Below are 12,949 nucleotides of genomic sequence, written 5' to 3' on the forward strand. Positions count from 1 at the left end.
ATAAAAATAAACAGTATTTGTTAAAACAATCCCAAATAAAGCTTGTGTGGCAAAATTAAAAAGAATAAATTTTCAGGGCTGGGAGTGTGATCTAGTGGTAGAGTGCTTGCCTACCACAAACAAAGCCCTGGGTTTGATTCCTTGATTCCACATACACAGAAAGAGCCTGAGGAGGTTCTGTGCCTTCAGTGATACAGAGCTAGCCTTGAGAAAGTCCTATGACAATGACCAGGCCCTGAGGTTAAGCCCCAGGACTGGGAAAAAAAGAGAGAGAGAAACATTTCTAAATGGCATGAGTCCATATTTTTTGTTTGTATTTGAGCAAACCAAAGATTTGGTATGTCTTGACTGATTATTTTAAATCAACCTCCTATGAATGATATCCTACGAAGGATAGCTTGCCTTATACTAATAATTACATTTTAAAGATAAAACTACATCCAATTCTCTTCTTGATTCTGAATCCCAAGATAGTAGGTTTTGTTTTAATAGTAATTTTTAAAATCTCTCCAGCAGTGACCTCTATGTTGATACGTTTTTGCCTAGCTTAGAAGTTTATGTTAAAAAACATGCTATTCCTAGATAATCAATTTTATCAACATGAACAAAGAATTATACTGAATCATTGAATGATATACATGGTGAGGAAAGGGAAATAATACCTAAAAATATGAATAAGTATCAATTTACAAAGACACTTACCTCGCCCAGCAAAATGGGAACATCATTACTTTCCCCCACCTTGTTCTTTTATCTTTGTTCCTGCCTCTGTCTTCCTTCTCTCTCATATTCTCATGGGCATGTACACAGAGCTATAGCACTAGAGAAGTCAACCATGAAGAAACAGGCACACATGTAGCTGTGTGGACAGAAGATCTATTAGAGAAACTGGGAGAAAAAGTAGTCTTGTGGTATAGTGGCAATTCAAAATTGGACATTGGGACAATGGAATATATGAAAGAAATGATTGTGGATTTGTGTGTGGTGAGCATACAGCACATTTTTCTTTCTTTGATTGAAAGTCCTGTTACTGTAGCCAGGATAAACAGAGAAGGCATAACATGATTACAGTCAGTAGAGAGGAGGGAAGGAAGGAAAATCAATAACATCATTAAGAGTTCTACATATAGTATATGTGTATCTATAATTATCTATATTTCATCATTCATAAATTATTACTTCTATATGCATACATAACATATACAATATATTATCTGTTTATATAAATGCATATGTCATGATAGATAAAAATAATTTGAGGCCTTTCTTTGGTAGACTTCGTGCTAAGTTTTCTGCAAATGCTTTTACAAACCTCCTGTATAATAATAAACACATAGTATTTTTATATTATTGTGATTGCCTGCCTAAGAAGAGTATACAGTTCTAGTGCTATTATTATTATACTGTTATTTCTAAAATATCCCCAACTGTTTGGATGTTTTCTTTCTTCTTCCCATCCTACATTTCTATTATTCTATTCTTCACCCCTCTCACAAATAAGTATTCACACAGCATCTGTTTCTACACATTCCAGTGCACCTTCTTAATTCAGAGGAGAGAGACTGAATGCTTCCACATTACTGAGAAGGAGAAATGCTCCACCATTTCTATTTGGAATATTTGGACACTTGAGTTGGGTGACAGGTTCGCCCGATGGGCTCTGTGATATTCTTCACTCATGATGAGGTGTGCCTTGTCTTGTTAGGCAAGAATGTGACTCACTAGGCATCTCATACACCATGGTAAATAATATGAATACTATTGATCTTGTCAGATAGGAACAAATGTGCAGTAAACTAGTAGGAGATCTGTATGCCATCATGGATGATGTCCAGCCTGCTTGAACTTCTCTAATACCACACAGCCAAGAAGCCCAAGTACTTCTCAGTGAAGAGACCCCCCCCCCTTTTGGTTTTTGCTGGTGTGGCTAAGGAGGCCATCATTTTTCATGATGTTTTGCTAGAATAAATTGTTTATTGCCCATGGATCTTTTTTGTCTTATTAAAGTCCTCTTTTTCCCGGCCTTTATCTTGTATTGGAACTTTTCTTTTCTTTCTTCTCTGAATCTATATTTACTGGTATCTCTGGATTTATAGGTTGTGCAGTTCCAAGAACAGTTGAAGCAAGCAAAGAAAATGTCTGGAGTTTTGCTTTGGATGTTAACCTTGCAGAGTTTTCACATGCACTAAGCAATAGGAAAAAAAATAGATGTCTACATTATCTGTGTAGAATTAGACACTTCAATGAGCAGAGCTTTAAGACAGGTCCTGGTTCAAGCTGTGGACATAGCATCCAGGCCATCTCTCTTTACAGAAACACAGATGTATTTTTGGTGACAGATGCACAAAACATCCCCTTCGCATCAGTTTCAGCACTGTGCTGCAGTCAGCTTCTCAACTGAACCGTAGCAATGCAAGTATGTCAGGTGTTGAGGATTGCATATGTGATGTGTATATGTGAGTATGCATGTGTGTATGTAAATGTATGTGCATATGTGTATGTCAACATAACAATGTTAAAGGATGAAATTTATTAGGAGATGGTTTCTGTGGAGGTAGAAATTTCTTGGCCTGGGAAAAGTCAAATCATGAAATGCTAGTAAAGAAACTGCCAGAAAATAGTGAGCATGTATGATAGGTAGGGACTACATAAGGTTTGATAGGCCAAACATAGAGATGAAGGGTTCATTTATGACTAAGGGTAAACGAATTGCATAATGTGAGGACTGAAGTATGGCCATTGAGTTTGTAACATGGATACCACTGTCTATTTCAAGAAAAAAAAACTTTTTTGTCACTGGTATTTTGCAGTTGTGAACAAACATGAAAAAAGTTAAAGGAAGACAGCCCATCAGTCATCATGTGAGAAGAGCCTAGACACAGAGCTGATTTTGAAGAGCAGATTCTTATCTGAAGCCCTGGAAGTTAAGCTTTTGGCAGGAAAATAAAAACAAAAAAAAGTCCATTCATCATGCGGAAATTAGGAAAAGATAATATAGGATGTAAAATTACTTAATGATGGATTAATTTTAATGATGGATGTATTTTATTTTCTCGATGAGTGATAAGAAAGCTCCTTTCCTGAAAATAAGAGCAAAACCAAAAATGTATGGAAAGTCCAGTAGAATTTAAGATATGTGGCCCTGGCATTGTAGGTCATATCTGTAACCCTCAGAGAGGGGGGCATCCATGAAGCCAAGGCTAGAAAATTGAGTTTGAGGCCAGTCTGTGCAGCATAGAGAGACCTCAGAACAACAAAAACTGTAAGAAAAGAGAGAGAATTATAAAAGAAGTGACATTATGGTTTACATGTCTTGTATTAAATCCTTTTCATTTTTAAAATTGATGTTATTATATAGTCCATTTTTCTTTTGCTTTTTAGACTAATATTTGACCTAGTGCTTGACCTGAGTCATTTCTGAATCCATTTTTGCTTTAATTGTTTTTCTGATAAGGTTACATGGTATGTTCCACAACTGGCACTGGACTCCCAATGCTTCAGGTACAGCTACGAAACAGACGTACACTACTTTGTCATGCTAACCTCACTCTTTTGTTTTTAAAGTAATATGGATTATATGAAAGGTGGTCAGAAAATTATAAATTAACTTAATAGTCAAATGTTCAATGTCACTATATTATCATATGTTTGAAACAGAAACCATTACAAATAAACATATTTGCATATAGTAATTATACAAATACATTTATGTTATGGTCGATTCTGGTGCATGATTTATGAACAGTGTCAATAGATATGCTTTGCTAACTTGAGTTATAAATCACACTTCATGGTCCTCTAAATGCTGTGTATAAGTCTTTGTAATCATAAAGTCAGTAATGGGTAATGTGATACCTAAATATAGCAACCTGCCTTCAGTATAGAAATCTGTTGGTTTAACTTCTTGCTTGACCTCCTACAGCATGTGTTTGCAAATCTCTGAATACAGGTTTTGTTTTTCATAAAGCTGTTCAATCCAACAAGAACAGCTGGTGAAATTAAGGGTACTGTCCTAAATTTCAATTAGAGTTCATTGGTGTAAAGCTATTTTCAGGATCATTTGCCTGGTTGTGGAATGAGCTCCTTCTAGCTAGAAATGCATTCTTACTTTGTTAATGTGCATATTCCAGATGAAAATAATCATAATTCTGATGGATGAGGTATACACAAGAGTATTTTGTTAACTTTGTTCATAGAAATTGGTACAGTAATAACTTTGGTAGTGTTATCTATTAGAATATATGTATATAATTTTGTGTGGGTCAGGGTTCTCGAACTCAAGAGTCTAGGGGCTGAACCCTAGCTTTTTGGCTCAAAGCTAGCACTCTATCACTTTGAGCAGTAGCTCCACTTCTGCTTTTCATCAATTAATTGGAGATAGGAGTCTCAGATTTTCCTGTGTGGGCTGGCTTTGAACCAGAAATCTCAGATCTCAGCCTCATGAATAACATGAGCCACTAGCACCCATAAGAATATTGGTCTCCTTATACTTATTTATTGTTTATTTATTTAATGTCTGAAGTGGGGTATGGTTTGATGTGTGCTTTTTTTAATTTTTATTTTTTTGCCAGTCCTGGGCTTGGGCTCAGGGCCTGAGCACTGTCCTTGGGTTTTCTCAAGGCTAGAGCTCTACCACTTGAGTCATAGCACCACTTCTGGCTTTTTTTTTTTTCCATTTATGTGGTACCGAGGAATCAAACCAGGGTCTTTGTGCATGCTAGGCAAGGACGTACCACTAGACCAAACTCCTGGCTTTGACGTGTTTTCTTTTTTTTTTTTTAAAGAAAGGGTTTTATTGAGACTGATATAGAATATCACATATAATATTCACTGTGTAGTATGGTTATGTGGTATTTATTTTATATATAGCTATTGGAGAATGTAATGATTAGTAAATATATGTGTTGAGTAGCCAAATTTCATGGTGACAAACTACACTAGAATCAGGGTTTTGAGCATGGTGATATTTGCATTTCCAATATGATATGACATTTTAAATTAGAATGTAGAAAATAACTTTATCATGCAAGTAAGAACATAAACATACACATTATGTACATATACACATACACTCAAACTAACACAATTTTCATTCATTCCTCATTACAACCACAACTGAGATTTATATTAGTTATTGTAAACTATTCTATATTTTGTAATTTCCCTATGCAAATCATCAAATTAAAAGCATTATTTGAAATAAAAATCATGAATCAATGTTGTTTTCAGTTCAAATATATTAAAAACTATATCCTAGCTTGATTTTAATATACAGTACAAGAACTAAATTAAAATTTTGAGCACATGTGTAGTTTATTGATTGGATAATATTGCAAAACTTCTTTTAATCTTGACCATTTTGTTGGGCTATATAAACTCTCAAAAGCATTTATTTTCCTAAAAGTAATTTAGTTAACTAGGTTTCTTATTGAGTGAACTGCAGAAACAGACTTGTTGGATAAGTCAGATTATTTCCTGGAGTCTGATATTCTTATTTACTCTTCATTCGTAATCTATATTACTAATTTCATAAGCAGTTAAAATAATCTTAAATTTGATAGAGTATTATGAATTCTTAGGTTTCCAAGTACGTTTTAGATTTAAAGTCAAGAATCCTTTCCTAAAAAAGTAGTGTTTAGCAAGGCACCAGGTGGATCATGCTTATAGCCTGGGTTACTGAGGAGACTAAGATTGGAGAATTGCAGTTTGAAATTAGCAATCTGCAAATTGCTTCACACACATTTTTCTTCAGTGACTACAGCTAAAATCTAAATGGAATAAGTTCATACTTACTTTTACATTCTCAGTACACAGTAACTTTCTCAGAGAATTCCACGAAGTAATCTCACCATTTAGTGAATGATTGAGTCATTCCAAGGTGTCAATTTATTTATGTCTTGGAATTTTTTATAAGATTATAATTGTTAACATGAATATGTTCTATTGGTATGCATGCTTTGCTATTTCTACTTGTTGTTTGTTTTAATTTTCATAAGCTTATGAGTAGGGTCACATTGAAACCTGCTTTTTATCTAATTCATTTATTATAAAAATGATGTATCTGACTAAGAGGTGTATGCAGCGTATATCATTTATTTTCATTTTATTTGTTCCTCATTATCAAATTCTCTTGGTCCCTTCCCTGTTACTGATTCCTACAACAAAATGTGTTTTTGTTTATTTTGGCTTATTTAGATTTTCTTTTGTATTTTTATCTATAGGTGTTTATACCAAGGTCTTGTCCTTTAACAAAGTAGTTTATGAATATAATCAGTGTTCCCCTTTCAACATTCTCAGACATCCATGCCCTACCCAACCCTTCTCTTACCATACTTAATTATGTAGAATATAAATTGGATTTTGTCTGTATTTCCCCCATGAATCCTTCCTCTTCATTTCTCTACTCTTTTCCCCTTGAACCTACACCATCCCTTCTAAGTACAAACTTCCTCGTGTTTTATTTTGCTGAACTTTAATTTTGGCTTTCTAAGGAATTAGACCATTTAAGATTACCTGGAATCTACTGTGTTTTGGTTAACACATTTGTGTATAGTTACATGCCAACGAACATAGATTTAATTTTGTGTTTGTAAGCTAAATCTGGCTTCCACATACAAGGAAAAACATCAACCGTTTGTCTCCCTGGGCCTGGACTTACTTCACTTATCATTTCTCCAAATCTTCCCATTTCTTTACAAAAGGTACAATATGATTCTGGAAAGAGTAGGGGAAACATTAGGGCTCAAGTTCATACATAGAAATAGTCTGGGTAAAGATCCACAAGCATGGAAAATGAAACGAAGTCTGGACTAATGGGACTGCATCAAACTAAACAGTTTCTCCACAGCAAAGGACACAGCCAGAAGCTGAAAAAAACAAACAAACAAAAAAACAAACACATAAAGAGATTTTTGTCAGCTACACAATTCATAATGCCTTATACCTGGAGAACTTAAAAAATTAAACTGCAAAGCAAAAATAAAACAAAGCAAACAAACAAAAACACCCCAACTCATATGTGGACTCATGAGCTAAAGAATGTCATCTCAGAAAACAATGATGTAAAAATGACAATAGACATATGGAAAAAATACTGAGAATGTCTGTTCATAAAGGAAATGAAAGTGAAAACAACTTTGAGATTTCACCTCACTCAAGTTAGAATGGCCATTGTCAAGAAATCTAACAATAACAGATGCAGGCGAGGATACAGCCAAAAGCAAATCCTTATACACTGTTGATGGAATTGTAAATCTGTTCATCCACTCGGGAAAACATCGTGGAGGGTCCTCAAAAAAAATTAAATTTAGATCTATTGTATGGTCCAGTAATTCTACTCCTAGGCATTTAGCCAAAAGATTACAAACCAGAATACCATAAATTCACCATCAAAGCCATGTTTATTGCAGCACTATTCACTGTGATGTTTTAAATTTTTTATCAATAGATTTAGACTCATTTCGTGAAACAACAACAACATCCTCTATAAATTTAAAAAAAAATAATAATTATGTTCTGGTAAAAAAGAAAGACTGGAGGAAAGACAGAAGGAAAACATCTTGGATTTTATTATTATCCTCACAAGATAATTCTCAAATTGATAATTCCTATGTGTGTTTATACAACAATAACTTACACAATAGCAACCAGTCCTGGAAATTTTCAGTTCACAATAAAACTAGGGATGCAATTCAATGAGATGTAAATCAGCATTAGTGCACCATAAGAAATATGTCACTGTTCTTCATTAAGCAAACTAGGATGAATCCTAGCCTAATCACAAAAATTAATAATGAACATTTTATTGTCATTTCTTCCTCGATGTACTAGCTTTTAAATGATTGTCATCATGAAAACAATCTTTATTATTCCTTTTGCAGTAGGTATGATGTCATATTTATGCTATTTTACTAATGCTAACTAACAGACCTACATATTTGAGAATGATTCTATCTCTTCTGAAGTAATTACATCATTGCATAATAATTTATCAATAAAGCTATCATGGTCTCCACATTTCAATATGGAAATGAAACTGGAGAGGAGAAAATTGTATTTTTTTTTCAGCACAAAAATGATGACACTAGCTGGTCACAGTAGCTCATACCTGTAATCCTAGCTACTCAGGAGGTTGAGATCTGATGATTACAGTTCAAAGCCAGCCTGGGTCCTGAAGAAGGAAAGACTCTTATCTCCAATTAATGACTAGAAAATGGGAAGTGGGTCTCTGACTCAAGGAGTAGAGCAGTAGCCTTGAGCTGAAGAGCTCAGGGACAGGACCCAGGCCCAGAGTTCAAGCTTCATGAACCATAAAAAATTTTAAAAACTTTAAAAATGATCAATTTGGAAATAGTTTATAAAATGATTACATATTTATATGATATTATTTACCTGTTGATTTCCTAAAACAATATTTAATTATATCCTGAATACATGAGCCATTTTTAAATCAGCAATTAAACTTTACATTAGTTATTATCCATTGTCTGTTTTAAATCTTATCCATAAATTACGTTAGATTTTATGCTTGTTGTTAGCATTCTGAACTTTATGAGTTTAGAAACTCATACATCATTGTATACCTCAAAGAATAAATCTATAGCTAAGCACTGCAGTTGTAAGTCTGGTGAATTATTCTTGATCCATGATTCTAATTGAAACTGAAAAATACATTTCTATTATGATGAATGCTTGTGTGTTTTTGGCAAACTATAGTAATTTTTCTAGATATAAAATTTTTGTTTTCATGTTTACAATTATACATAGAGCATTTGCCTTACTACACATTTAATTCTTATTTTCTAAGGAAAGTGTTACTACTATGGTTAAAATATAGATTAAAATAAAAGAAAACCAGTCATTTTATTGTGTAAGATTTCAAATGAATATATGGTAAAGTAGAAAACAAAAAATTAAAAATAGAGATTAAATGGGTATACATTTATCAATTAAAATGTTTTAAAATTTCTCCTGCATATCATGAATATTATTCTTAAATGAATTTGGTAAATACAAACTAGACTAGAATTGATAGTAATAAAACATTAGAAAAATGTAAATGAAAGGATATTAGCATGAATAAGTATACTTCATTCACAAAGGAAAAGTGTAAGGTTTTAAAGCAGAGTTTAAATTGATTTGTCTTAGAAAAAACAGAAGGAATCAATATTTGTCATTCAATTACTATATCATTATGTGTTGAAGTTGTAATATGTTTGTTATTAAATGTCTGATTAAATCTGTTTGATTTAACTTTTCAGAAATGTTAGAATTTTTTCAAAGTGTCAAAGGACACTTTCTGTTTTTGACAACTTCCTGTCTTCTATTTCTCCCTCCTCTTTCTTTCAGTAATTGTTACTGACAGACTTTATACATTGTTTTCAAAATTGAATCTATGGGCTGGGAATGTGGCCTAGTGGTAGAGTGCTTGCCTAGTAAGCACTAAGACCCGGGTTCAATTCCCCTGTACAACATACATAGAAAAAAGCCAGAGTGGTGCTGAGGCTAAAGTGCTAGAGCTCTAGCCTTGAGAAAGTTCAAGGACAGAGTTCAGGCCCTGAGCTCAAGCACAGGACTGGCAAAAAAAAAAAAGAAAGAATCTGTAAGATGAAATAAACTATATACATTTGCAAAATCTAAAAACTCTGCTTATCATGGAATGGTGTGTGTTTGTTGAAGAGTATTAATTTCATGTGTTTTGAGAGTTATAAATCATAAAGTGGATTCTTTCACTGATAAGAGTAGGATTCTTCATACATCACATTAAGGTTGATAACAATTACCAATCCAGGTATTTTTTTACCCTCCAGACACCAGGAAATTAGGAGAGTGGTGCAAATTTTCCTCACATTTAAATATCTCTTTTCTGTTGGTCAGTATCACATTAACCAATAATAATGTCTGCAAAAAAAAAAAAAAAAGCTAATCATGGAGTATCACATTTTCCAGGCTATTGATTAGCCTATATTCTACAAAAAAAAAAACCCACAAGTTTTACCTTACTATAGATTAGGTAATATTAATGCTAAACATATAACATGAATAAGGTTCTTTTATACTATTAACTACTGGATACTTTCTAAATGTGTACTAATTAAACAACATAATAGCCCTTTAAAAAAAAAAGACTATCAGTTACTTCAGTGAACCTGAGTATTTTATCTGGTACTCTTTATGTTTTGGTTAGGATTGTGAATTTCAGTAATGAATCATGCTAAGGTCATGAATATTATTGAATTTTCACAATTTCCAAATTGTAAAAATGTTTATTATTGCAGCAAGTCTTCACCAAGCATGTAACCTTCAGGAAAGATTACTGTGATTTGAACACTTTAAGAAAGATAGCATAAATCAATACAATTATCATCCAGATGGACTAATAAAAATATTGTAATGATGCACCACATTTTCACACCATACTTTCTGCTTTCTCTGTAGTATTTTTTTTTATTTTTTGCTGTGCATTAGGAATCACAATGAGTAATGGAGACAGATGCAACAAATAGCAGCTTAGCACACACACACGGGAATTACAGCAACAGTGCCTGGACTAATCAATTAATTTGAAGGTTTTCCTAAAATATTTTTTGCTATATTATACTAATGGATTATTTCCAACATACAATTTTTTCCATTTTCTGTGTATATTTTTGGTGTTCTTTAGTTTAGAAAGGATGGATTTGATCAGGGTATACTGGATGAATATGTATCTATACCATAAGCAAAAATTCTTCATACAAATAGAATATGCTAACTAAAACTGGAAACATAAATAATGCATCTTTGTTCTCAAAATTAAAGAAGCAAAATAATTTCTTGTTATTCATTGAATTACTCTGCCAATATTTTAAAATTAGCTTAAAGAGCACAGCAATTGAAACATCAGATTTTTATAATTTCATTTAAAATGTGAATTTAAAAAAGCATATTAAAATAATGCAAAACAGTAACTTATAAAAAAGCCTTTATTTCTTCAGTGCTCAGTTATTCATGAGAATTATTTATTTAATTTGTTACATAGTGCCCATGTTTTACTAATTATTATCACTAATTCTACTTTCTTTTTTTTTTTTTTTTTTTTTTTTTTGCCAGTCCTGGGCTTGAGCTCAAGGCCTGAGCACTGTCCTTGGACTTTCTCAAGGCTAGAGCTCTACCACTTGAGCCTCAGCACCACTTCTGGCTTTTTTCTATGTATATGGTACCGAGGAATCGAACCCGGGTGTTCATGCATGCTAGGCAAGCACTTTAACCACTAGGCCAAACTCCCGGCCTAATTCTACTTTCTTATGTGATAGCATTCACTTTACTTACTGAGACATTTTGTTTCCAGTCACAGTGTAGCATAATTCTGCTTCAATTCAGTCTGGAAAAGGTTTTTATATTACAACAAACTTTATCATTTCAAACTCCAGGAACCTGCAGGTTAGTCCTGCTGTTATTCTGTGCTCCAGTTTGAGGATAAACATTAGCTTCCATATGTTTAAGGATCAGCAGATTGTGGCAGGTACCGCCTCAACATAATCCAAAGGCTCACTCCTCCTCCCTGGCACATAGCCTAGGTCTATTGCAGTTTCATATGACCATACCATGATTCACAGGGGATGTATAAAATGCTAGGTGAACACTTTCAAGATGTGAATGCACTAATTTTTTGAGCAGATGAATTAAGCAACTCGTTATCACTGGCAGAACCAAAAGATGACATAAGTGTCAGGACACAACCCTCCAATGGGAAAGTTTCATTGAAATACATATATAAAATATCTTAACCATGATAAACATTCTATACCTTCTTCTGGACAAATCCTCTTCTTCTTAGTACTCAGGATGCAAACAGCATTTATTTTACCTTCCTGTCATTTATTTTTTAAGTATGTTAATTATATAATTAAATCACTAAATGCATACTTCATACATGATCATATTTTACTTGAATATTTTTTATTGTTGGGATAATGTATAGAGGGGTTACAGTAACATTCGTTAGGTAGTAGGTGCACTACTTCTCACACATTGATACCCCCTCTTGGCATTTTGTCCTCATTTCCCTCCCCCCATCCCCACCCAATCATCTTGTTTTTCCCCCTTCCCTTTTCTATTTCGAATAAACAAGTAAACATATACAATATATGTTTAGATAGATACAGTAACAATATGAAATTAACCATAAGGGCAAAAAAAAAGAGAAGAGAAATAACATCGTACATTAAGGACAACAACTTTAAAATTAGAATTACCTCATTTATCCTCACTCTTCTGTTGCAGTATTTAATGAGTTCAGAGATGTAGAAGTATATTCCTTAGAAATATTTTCCAAAATAAGATTCATAGATATGATTTATACATGTCAGAATGTGCACATTATTACCAGGTTTAAGTCTAATATGTCATTTGAAAGAGGACTCATCCCACAATGGTAGATGACAACAAAATATTGTTTCTAAATTTTATCTAGAAAAATTAGTATCTAGTATTAAAAATAGTCTTCAGATAGATTTGGCCCTGTAATATGGTGTGAAATATATATTATATATGAATGCCTTTAAAATATATGATATATATCAAAAGTCTAAATCTTCTTTCATTTTATTAACTTCAAATTTTACCTGACAGTTTATGGAAATCATATATTAAATAAATAAAATATTTATTACCTATTGTGCCTATCAAATGTCTGATTGGTAATTATAGCAAAATATTTTTTATCTATATTCTGGTACTTATTTTTTACCTATTTTACATTATGATGCCAAGAAAAATAACAGCTTTCTTATTATAATGTCAACAAGGTATATATACAATATATATTGTATAATTTTAGGTAAGAAAGTATGAAATGAATGCCCTATTATTAGGATGCTCCTTGAATTTAGTTGTATGAAATGGGACAGTTTTGACCAGTTTAAGGCTATTCTTAATGAACTATCAGAGAATTTCACCAGGTTGAAAG

The sequence above is a fragment of the Megascapheus bottae genome, chromosome 11 (genome assembly GCF_031878675.1).
Source record: "Megascapheus bottae isolate mThoBot1 chromosome 11, mThoBot2.hap1, whole genome shotgun sequence".
NCBI lineage: Eukaryota > Metazoa > Chordata > Mammalia > Rodentia > Geomyidae > Megascapheus > Megascapheus bottae.